Genomic DNA, 9254 nt, shown 5'->3' on the forward strand with positions numbered 1-9254 from the left:
TTGAAAAAAGAAAAAATTAAGGATAATCATAACTAGAAAATAATTAATATGTAGATTTAAAAAATATCATTGGAGAAGGGAGGAAGGTCAAAGGAAGAACTCAATCCAAATTCAAGAAAAGGAAAGCTAAAGGATGAATAGATAAATAAGATCTCAGCAAGTAGAAAAGGAAAATATACAAAGTTCCCTTTGGAGAAGGGAACAGCTGCCAGGGAATGGCAAGGAAACTGGTGGCTTTACTGTGAAACTGAGAAAGCCAAAATGTGAGACAAGCCTGAAAATAGAGATAGTAACCCGAAAGGACTTCAGTGCTCAGTGGATAAGTTTGTGAGGTTTGTTTTTGTTTTCTTTTGTTTTATGTATAAGAAACATTGGAAGTCTGTTAAGATTTTTAAAATAGTATATCCTCAATATATTATGTTTGAAAGCCAATTGGTTGTCCTGTGGAAGAAGAATTGGAAAGAGAAGTTCAGAAACAGGAAGAACTGTGAGGGACTCAAAAGCATTGTGACTTGACTTACTTTTCACATTTAATGTAAGCACTGTTTTCTAGCATTTATGCTTAGACCTTCTGCAGAAAATGCACTTCTGCAATGTGACTTGCTCAATACCCTGGGCTCTATGGCTCGAGGCATTTCCTCTGCATTTGAAATTCTTGCAGTCTAAATGTTTACTGTAGTAAACATTGTTGGTTTCTTTCCTCAGAAAATACAGAGGAAAAAGCTAAGATGGAGAAACAAACAAACAAAAAAATCAGGTAAGAAAAAGAAGAAGAGTGAGTGATAGATAGCCCGGTAGGGAGGGCAAGAACAGGAGGAGACTGGGAACTACAAAACATAGCTCAGAGAGTCTGGCTGGCCTTAAGTAAAGCACTTAACCTCTGCTCCCTTCAGTTTCTTCACCTGTAAAAAGAGAAGTTCAGCTAGATGACCCAAAGTCCCTCCAGAAAAATAAATGGATGATTTATTCTGTAATAGCATGATTCTATTACATCATATGATTCTACTGAAAAGGTCCAAATTCATTCTTGAAGAGCTTTCCTTGTGTTTAAGATATTAAAACAAGTATTAAAATAATGCTAAAAATATATTATATGATTATATGTCTGAATTTCAACTTTAGCTTCATAGTTTTATATTTTTCAGGGGTTTAATTTGGATCTAGGAACAAAATGAAACATTAATAACTGCCACAGCCTCCTGGCAAGTTATTATTTTGTGATAGAGAGCAAGAGGAGGAATGCAACGATCTGCTCAGCACTGCTCATCATCACATTTTCGAGACCAGAATTCAATGATATATTTTTCCCTTTGCTGCATTAAAATGATGGCATTTTTCTTAAAACATACAGGGCTTTTAATTCTGTAAAGATTGGCCTATTTAAGGTGCCAACTATTTCAAAAAGAACAGTCATTTTAAAAAGCAGCAGAGCAACTGGAAGATTTTATGAATAAAAAATACAAATGAATCAAAATGAATACCATTAATAAAATGGTAATGGAAAGAATTACTATTATAGTCATCACAATTATAAAGGCTTGTGGAGTAAGAAAGCTATACTTGGGAAGTATCTATTAAATTAATTTATTTTTATCTTTTCTTTTCAACTCAAAAACAGAAAAATATTTGTCAATTGGCCTAGTGTGTTTTTGTTTTTATATTTTATGTGTCCTTACTGTAGTAAAGTCTTCTTTTGTACTGTGTCTTGTTAATAAAATTAAAACTTAAAATTGCTTTTAATTGAAATTTTAATTGCTTATAATTGCAAAAAAACCTTAAAATTACAAAATAAAATTTAATTGCTAGTAAAGTAAAAATGGCAAGTGTGATTTAAAATAGCTAATATTTGAGGTAGCTTATCTGTGTCAGACATTTAGGTACATTATTCTCTCCTTGAACAAACTCTAGCTAGGCTCCTCTGACCCCTTTCTCAACTAGATCTCAACCTTGATCTGACCTTTGAACCTTGATCAAAGACTTGAATACCAGCATAGTTTCTAACAGCTGAAGGCCACATCCTTAGGATGATTCTGGTTCCACTAATAGTTCATGCCTGCCAAAACTCAAAGGTGCCAACAGAATTTAGTTTGTTCCAGCCAATACCTGAAGATAGGGCCCCTGTCTCCCAGTCTCCATGGGAGGATAGGAGCCTAACTTCTATAAACTCTAGTTAGCAAAACCATATCGGTTTCATATAGACCAACCCCTGCTTCCTGCTTCTTGTAATTTTACACTTCCCTGGCTCTACTGAACTCTGCCCACCTCCCTCCTTATTCCCTCATTCTCCCTTTAGAATGCTGGGTCACCTCTGTACAAATCAAAGTTGAGTTCAATTCATACCAGTCTCTTTTCCATATTCCCCTATTGCTGATTAAAATCTGTCCTTACCACTTTAGTATCTAACATTTTTTATTTTTGACCCTAATAAATTCTTAGGGCCAAAAATAAACAACTTAGAAGAAATTAGGCCAGAAAAGTAACTTACCTGGCAAGACAACATAATTAGTAAGCGATAACATCGTAATTTCAATCCAGCCCTGTTTGATAATCACTGTTAATTACCTTGCTTCTCATTTGGACAAATATAGTCAACTTTTCTTAAAAATTGAGAATAAATCTTATATTGAAGATTAATCAACTATATAATACTTAAAGTATGAGATATAGGCTTTCGAAAGACCATTGCCATTAGAATTCACAATTGAGAAAGCTACCTTCTGTTAAAAATTGCATTAAAATAATTAATTCATAAAGGAAACTATAAAAGCCTAAAAATAGATCTATGTAAGATAAAAAAGACAATATGTTAAATAAAAAGAATATTGACATGTTTTATTTCTGGATTTATTAATGGAATTGATAATTATAGGAAATGTTTCTTTATAAAAGTTCAGCTAGATGTTTACAAATTCCTTCAGCAGAAGCTACAAACAGAAAGAATATAGGCTTGAGAATCAGAGAGACTGAAGTTCTAATCATAGTCCTGCATTTACTGATTATGTAACTTGAGCAAATTACTTAATTCTCTGAGCCTCAGTTTCTTCAGCTACATAATAAAGACAACATTGTGGTAGACAGAATTCTAAGATGGTCTCCAAGATTTCTGGTTCATTCTGCACATGCCTTATATGGTTTTGTGGTTGAATGTGCATGAGACCTATAAACACGATGCATTCCCATAGTTAGGTTCCATTATATGGTAAAATGATCATATTTTGGGCTTCCCTGGTGGCACAGTGGTTGAGAGTCCGCCTGCCGATGCAGGGGACACGGGTTTGTGCCCTGGTCCAGGAAGATCCCACATGCCACAGAGCAGCTGGGCCCGTGAGCCATGGCCGCTGAACCTGCGTGTCCAGAGCCTGTGCTCTGCAACGGGAAAGGCCACAACAGTGAGAGGCCCGCACACCGCAAAAAAAAAAAAAAAAAGATCATATTTTACAGATGTAATTAAGTGCCCTAATCAGCTGATTTTTATTTAAGCAAAGGGGATATTATCCTAAGTAAGCAGGCAAGCTCTTAAAAGAGGGTATAGATGTCAGAGAGATGTACTTCTGTTGGCTTTGAAAAAGTAAATTGCTATGTTGTGCAAGGATAATATGTAGGTGATCTCTTGGAGTTGACTGCAACTTCCAGCTGTCAGCCAGGAAGAAAATGAAAACCTCACCCATACAACCACAAGGAAATGAATTCTGCCAATATCTGACTCATCTTGTAAGAGGAACTCTAGCTTCTAAAGAGATCACATCAGCGGCTGACAACTTGATTTTAGCCCGATGATACTATAAACACAAGACCCATTTAACTCATACCCATTGCCCTTTGCATTGCTGAATCACTCCTCTGGTATAAATGCAATTCCAGGTTAAAAAGCATGAATTTTTTAAAAATGTCTCAGCTAGTAAGGGTGGAAGCAGTGTGGCAGAGGTCCGAGCTGGGCTGCACTCCCCCACCCCAGGCTACCACGATGGAACTCAGCATTGAGTACCTCCCGGAGAAGCTGCAGTGGGACCTGGAGGTGGAGCTCATGGAAGTGGAGGACACAACTACCACGTTGCATGTCCAGCTTCCGAGTCCTCGTGGTGTCAGCCAAGTTCAAGAGGAAGCCACTGCTTCAGAGATACTGGCTTGTGAACACTTGCCTAGCAGAAGAGCTCCTGCACATCCATGCCTTTGAGCAGAAAACCCTGACCCCAGAGCAGTGGGCCTGTGAGCAGCAGAAATAAGGGACCCAGACCAGCACACCTATTAAATTATGAATCAGGCCCCCCAAAATATAAATAAAGTAAAATAAAATAAAATGCTTCAACTATTTCTCTTATAACAGAGGCAAGAAGGAAATAATAAGGTACCACTTGACTCACTATCACTTCCTTTATTATTTTCAAGACTATTTGGGGAAAAATAAACCTTCACAATTGCTCTAAATTCCTCATTTTCTTTTTTTCTTCTACTCCAAATTTTCAAATCCAGTTCCTAAATATGGGATAAAGGCTCCTATACAGTAATCTTTTTTCTAAAACTGTAGTCACTGGGTGGGTCATCTTTGTTGTAAGGCAGCTATTTCAGTTCGAGTCTCTCAGTTACAAGTGAAAGGATATTTGACTAAGGTGGTTTAAGCAAGAATCATATTTCTTTATTCCGTATAAAAAAAGAAGTCCACAATAAACTTTGGTTTAGTGGTTGAACAACTGGAACCTAGATTCTTTCCAGTTTCTATTTTACCATTATCAGGTGTTAGTGATGGGTTTTCTGGGCAAAGCATAGCTGGTGTAGTACCAACTATCATATTCTTAACAGCACACCAAGCAGGAAAGAAGTAGATGATGCCATATAGGGCCTTTACCTTATACCATCCTTTCTTTTATTCATAAGATAAACCTTAATAAAAAGCACTCCAGTGAGACTCCTTTTTAGCTACCATGAGCTTCCATGACTGTTAGCAAAGGATCATGGAATTGCTATGGTTGGCACAGACCAATACAGCTCATTCCCTGGTGATGGACACATCACCATCCAAACACACTAAGAAGTCTCTTAACACAAAAAGCCAGAGAAATGGCTAACAGATAGCCTAGCAATGATGACTACCTTACTAGGGATCTTTTCTCAATATTGTGCAAAATGCTGCTGCTTTTAGTGACCATTTGTCTTACACTAGGGCTTGGGGTAAATTCCATAAATGCTACAGTATGGATTAAGAAATGACTTAACTGGGAAAAGGGGAAATGTACAAAGCTATAGAGCTTATAAGAGAAGGCAATCATCCTCCATCTTCCAATTATTCCACAAAGAACAGTGCTGGGGCCTGGGAGATTTGCTGGAACAAAGTGTGTGTTTCTATTTCAGTGAAGGGACCCCAATCCTCCAATACTTTTCATTCTTGCTTATCAGTTAAAGGATACACAAACTGCACGGACACCAAGATTTTAGTGCTTGGTTTTTATAGGAGCTTTATGGGAATGATAGCCGACTAACACCTGAAAACAATGGGTTCTATAAGAAGTTGCAATCTTCTTGCAAAGAAATGAAGGTTACTATTACCATGGAAACTTTTGGATACAGCCCTTCCACTAGAAAGCGTTGAGTGGACTTGTTCCAGCTGGCTTATTTCCCCAGCAATCCAGAATGAAAACATAATCATTTTCAGAGAAGTCTTCCCCATGGTCTCATCAAGTAAAAATGTTCCATCTTGCGAATTAGCCTGTCCACATGCTGAATAGGAAAAGAGTGATATTATTTGTCATTCCTTCATTCTAATCTATTCCCTGTTTGACTTTGGCATCCAAATTGAAGTCTATCATTCTCCTTGGAGGCATGTCAAATTGCTCTATTTTAAAATTTTGTTCTGGCATTGCATAATAAGCTCTGTGAAGATAGAAAAGTTGAATTTTTTTTTTTATCACCATTGACCTCTCTAAGAACAGGGGAAGTGAGAACCACCCAATGCAATCCTAATTTCTACTTGGGTCCATTCAGATACAACCTACCATTTTCCCACTAAGGTTAAAGCAATAAAAAGAGATTTATCGTGTCTTCTTATCCCTTATTCACAGATTTCCAAGTATCTGGGAGCCTTACAAAGACAGTTTTAGCTCCTCCCTCAATGGGCCCTCCCTTCAATTTATCAACTGGCAGAAATCATTAATTTGATCCACCTCAAAGTTTCACTTGTTGGTGACTACTGATACAGGGGGTGATTTTCTCAAGTCACAATTAGTGCTGGTAGTTTCAAACATTGGCGACAGTGCTGTGTCTGGATCACCCCTAAGCTCCTCAAGCATTGTAAGTACTGTGAGTATGGATGGTGATCCCAGCTCCTGAGATGCCAATGGCCACATTGTAGCTATACATGCAAGGTTCAGGTACTGATTTCTACACAAAAGCCAGTGACTCCACTTGCTACTGAACTTCCCCACACAAATTCTACAAATTCACTGATGCCTTAAACTCTAAGTCTCTTTAGTTCTTGCTCTTCTTTTTTCCTACAATTCTACTGCCTTATGATTTTGTCATGTTGGGCAGGAAGCTAATGTGAGAGAAATTACTTTACTATAATTGTAGTACTTTCTCTATATCACTGACCTGTCTGCTTCAGTTAGCTGGCCTTATAATTAATTCTTTATTAGAAGTTTCCTCATTCTCCCACATAAATTGATAAATACCTGCCCTAAACCATTAGTTTTCCAGACATGCCTGAATGCTGGGATGAATACAGCATAGGCTCAAGCTAGTGACCTCCCCCCCACTTCCTCCAACTCCCAACATTGGAATCTTAAATATTTATGCCTTTCCAATATTTGCTATTTTTCATCTGTTTCCCTACGTAGGTTGTCAGTAAATTTCCTTAAAAGTAAATAAGCCCAAGTGACTATTTCTAACAACATCAATCAAAGAATAAATTTACTACTCTCCCATATGTATTTCTGCATTGCTCAAAGGTTTTTGAAGAGTACACTGTATTTCTATACTTTTAAAAAATATAAAAAATAAACAAAAGCTCAAAGATAGAATAGTTAGAAATAGGGAGGAAATGTATCTTCAGAAGATAGGCAGATTGATGACAGATGCTGAGTGAAAAGAAAGGAGGCTGAACTTTGGAACTGAATATGGCAATCCCTATGGATCTGAGCAGAAGTCTGCAGTGATTGACGGAAATGAGCCTGCACCTTCCCCCACATCTCCTTCCCCCCACCCATAACCTCTTCACATTCTTTTCAGATCAAAATCCCTATATTCTGCATCTAGAAAGGATTAATTATTTCGTTCTTTTCTGTTTAAACAAAAGGCCTGCATCTGTGTGAACCCTGAAACCATATTTACAATGAAGAGAATGTAGTGCTCCAACCTCCTATGAGATTGTCCTTTAATATCTCCTTCTGGAACAATATGTTCAGGGAGCAGCAAGATTAACATATAAAAAAACACAGAATGGCAAGATGACCTGAGTTTTCTGCCTTTCCATGAAATCCTATTTGCCTTAGGCAACTTTTAAAACATTAAGAAAGTAAATGAGGAAAGAGTAAACATAAATTGGAGGAAAAATCACAACATGCTAGAGCTAAAAGCAATCTTAGCAGTTGAAGTAGATGGCATTAATGTCCTCAGTTCTTTACCCTGCCCTTATCCACATCCTTCACATATGACCTGGCAGTACCTTCTCCCAGGAAAGAGACAGAAGATACTTCCTTACCCCTTGCTTTTGGGTTTGCCACATGATCTGCTTGGGTTAATGGAATGTTAATAGAAAATAGTTTGTGCTATTGTGCCTGCTCTCCTTCACATCTGTCAGAGCAGGAGAGTAAGCCTGGGCTAGCTGAGGAGAAGGATTAGAGACCTACAGGGCTGAGCCAGCCAGGGATGTACCCAGCCAAGAACAGGAGACCCTCAGGTGACCTACAGATCTGTGAACCAGGTAAATGCCTATTGCTGTGGGATACTGAGACTATGTGGTTGATTGTGCCATATATTAGTTGATACCATACCCAACAACTTCAACTCCTTCAATTTATAGAGGAGAAAACCAGACCCCAAAAGTGGAAGCAGATGGATAGTAGTGGAAACAGGGCTGGAAATTAGGCCCTGAAACAACCTTGAAGATCTGAATATTTACTCAAGGTTCAGATATGAACTTGCCACATGGACACTGGAAAGCCAATTAGTTTCTCTGAATCTCAGTGCTTTGTTTGAAAATGAAGGTAACATGTACCCTAAATAAAAACTGGAAATTGTCTGGTCTAAATAAGGTATTTGATGTGAAGACACTTTGTGAAAAAGAAAGAAAGAAGCTCAAGTGGTTAGTGCTTAATGAATGCCAAGTGCATGATGTAACCTTTGCTTATACGATGTCATTTTATCTCACTTTATCTTTTAAATACCTACCTATTGGGACTTCCCTGGTGGTGCAGTGGTTAAGAATCTGCCTGCCAATGCAGGGGACACAGGTTTGATCCCTGGTCCAGGAAGATCCCACAAGCCATAGAGCAACTAAGCCTGTGAGCCACAACTACTGAACCTGCATGCCACAACTACTGAAGCCTGCGCACCTAGAGCCCATGCTCCGCAACGAGAAGCCACCGTAATGAGAAGCCCACACACCACAACGAAGAGTAGCCCCTGCTTGCCGCAACTAGCGAAAGCCCGTGCACAGCAACGAAGACCCAACACAGCCAAAAATAAATAAATAAATTAATTAATTAAAAAAAATAAAAACCCTACCTATTAATAAGGTAGGTGTGCACTTACTTGTTGAAAAACAGGTGATTACTGTGTGCTTATAGAGCCAGGTCTTATATACATTTAATGAATAAACAAATTCAGGCTGAGGGAACTTAAGTAACTTACCAAAATAACCTCAAAGAACTTGGCATGTTTTTATTAGTCAGTAGGGACTCTGCTGATTGTAGCTCAGGAAAACTGTTAACTACTGAAAAATAACTTTCTGCTACTGGTCACCCAGAAACATGTTACAAAGTTATTCAAATTAGAGTATCTGCTTTTAGAGCTTTGATATGAAAATTTTATTAGAAACACCTTTGTTTTTACTAACCAAATGTCATGATATATTTGACATGCCACCTGCCATTAACAGTCACCCTGGTCTCTAATTACAACAACATTCCATCTGCTCTGGAAGATGACTACCAAGGCCTTGTCACTGGCCACTGGTCCCTGGTGGTCTAGTGGCTAGGATTCAGTGCTCTCACTGTTCCGGCCTGACTTCAATCTCTGGCCAGGAACCAAAATCCTGCTTCAAG

At 38.2% G+C, this 9254-nt stretch overlaps 1 pseudogene across 1 annotated transcript; it reads left to right on the plus strand.

Annotated features, from left to right (window-relative positions):
* Positions 1–3964: 3964 nt before the first annotated feature.
* LOC309959028 (bolA-like protein 2) lies at positions 3965–4223 on the plus strand (annotated as a pseudogene). Its single transcript has one exon. The product of its transcript is annotated as a bolA-like protein 2 (transcript).
* The last annotated feature ends 5031 nt before the right edge of the window (positions 4224–9254 follow it).

This window comes from Leucopleurus acutus (genome assembly GCF_964270905.1).
Source record: "Leucopleurus acutus genome assembly, chromosome: 3".
Lineage (NCBI taxonomy): Eukaryota > Metazoa > Chordata > Mammalia > Artiodactyla > Delphinidae > Leucopleurus > Leucopleurus acutus.